General features: G+C 50.0%; 1 protein-coding gene across 5 annotated transcripts in view; it reads right to left on the bottom strand.

The window, feature by feature from the left end:
• The window catches only part of LOC110332777 (immunity-related GTPase family M protein 1-like), a 6867-nt gene extending 5681 nt beyond the window's left edge, over window positions 1–1186 (bottom strand). For all 5 annotated transcript variants that reach the window (XM_029545603.1, XM_029545602.1, XM_029545604.1 and 2 more), the window contains exon 1: window positions 1008–1186. The gene's annotated coding sequence lies outside the window, so the exon portion shown is untranslated. The remainder of the gene's footprint in view (window positions 1–1007) is intronic.
• Between the last annotated feature and the right edge of the window lie 565 nt (window positions 1187–1751).

The raw sequence follows: 1751 nt of genomic DNA, 5'->3' as shown, positions 1-1751 counted from the left end.
GGATTAAAGGCGTGCGCCACCATGCCCGGCTGCGGCCAAGGACTTTTGTGAACACAGACCCTATTGGACCCTCAATCCTACCTCGTTCTTTATCACTTCACCATTGTGGGGGCACAGGGACTTTCCCAGTGCTACCGATTCCAGGAAAGGGTGGTGATCCACCCCATGGTCAGTGGGAACAGCCTTGGACCCAGTATGCTTTGGGTAAGTGGTGTTTAAAGCATCCCCCACCCACACCGTAATGATCTATGAAGGCTGGGTGCCTGTGGTGTGCCAGGTTTTCTAAAGCAGATGAAAGATTTGAACTGGTTTTATCTTGGTTTTAATTTTTTTAATTTTATTTTATTTTAATTTATTTATTTTTTGGTTCTTTTGGTTTTTGGATTTTGGTTTTGTTAGTTTGGTTTGGTTTGGTTTGGTTTTTCGTTAGTTTGTTTTAAAAGGGCCCATGAGATGGCTTACCAAGTAAACACACTTGCCACCAAACCTGATGACGTGAGTTCGTGAGTTCGATTGTGGAAGGAGAGAATCAGCTCTGCAAGTTGTCCCCTGACTGTCACACACACACACACACACACACACACACACTAAATATCTTTTAAAATAATTGAACTGAGAACTATACAAAAAGGTTCCTTAGAAACTTTCAAGTCCCAGTTTCTATTTGCTCCGATTAAAGAGCCACTGTGTTTACATAGTCCTGGGACATCCAGATATTGCCCGTGGGAGGTTCTGATCCTGGACTCTGCCCAGTAACTGGGAGACTGAGTAAAAGCCCACCTGTTTTCTCTTAACTAGACCCCCTCAGAAGACCCACAAACCCAGGGACACCCAGGTAAAAAGAATTGTTGAACTGGAAGGACTTGATTCAGCCAGACACCAGGCACTCTGGTCCTGAGGACAGTGCAGGAGGGTGCCTGCTGCACACGGTCCCCCAGAGGAACACCTGACCCCAGACTCCCCTGCCCTGAGCAGGGTTACAGGCCAATCAGGAGCCCCCCACCTACCTGCTCAGAAGCCTTACAAAACTGCAATCCAGGCCCAGGTCAGGAGGGAGAGAGAAGTGTGGAGGGGCAGGGTCCTGTGGAGAAGAGCGATTAGCAGAGGCAGGAGCAGCTGAAGGGCAGCCTGAGCTTCTGGGTTTCCTCTCAGACCCTGCTCTATCTATTTTGGCCCAGATGTTAAGTCCCCAACTTCTAGGCATGAGCCCTGCCTGCCTCCTCCCCAAGGGGCGGGGACCTGCTGCCAGAGCAGCTTTCAGTTTCAGTTCCTGGAAATGGCTAGTTTTCGGGAGTGAGCACTCAGAGGCCACCACGTTCTTCTTCAGAGAGGGGAGGAACTCTGTTGGCTGGCCATGTGAGGAGATCAGAAGTCTGCCTGGGAACCCTGCCATCCAGACCGCGATCAGAGCTGCCTGGTCTGACCCTGCTGCCTCACTTCTGGAGCCCCTCTTGCTCAGATGATAGCGCCTAACCCTGGGTTAGGCAACCATGTGCAGCAGGCACCCTGAACCCATCTTCAGACCCAGTGAGTTCCAGCACTTAGAGGGTGATTGGGTCCAAGAATCGCTGAAGGAAGACCCCAGACTCAAATAGTATGTAAAAGAAGAGAGCGTTTATTCTGCAGAAATTATCAGCATTCAGAGGTCAACCATTGATCAAAATGACAGCGGCCTGAGGGGCTTTACTACAGGGCTAGGGGAGATGTTCAGGAGCCTTAGTAACCTCGACTTTGATCAGTAGGGGACAAAG

The sequence above is a fragment of the Mus pahari genome, chromosome 14, assembly GCF_900095145.1.
Source record: "Mus pahari chromosome 14, PAHARI_EIJ_v1.1, whole genome shotgun sequence".
Classification (NCBI taxonomy): Eukaryota; Metazoa; Chordata; class Mammalia; order Rodentia; family Muridae; genus Mus; species Mus pahari.
This window is presented reverse-complemented; position numbering and strand designations above follow the sequence as displayed.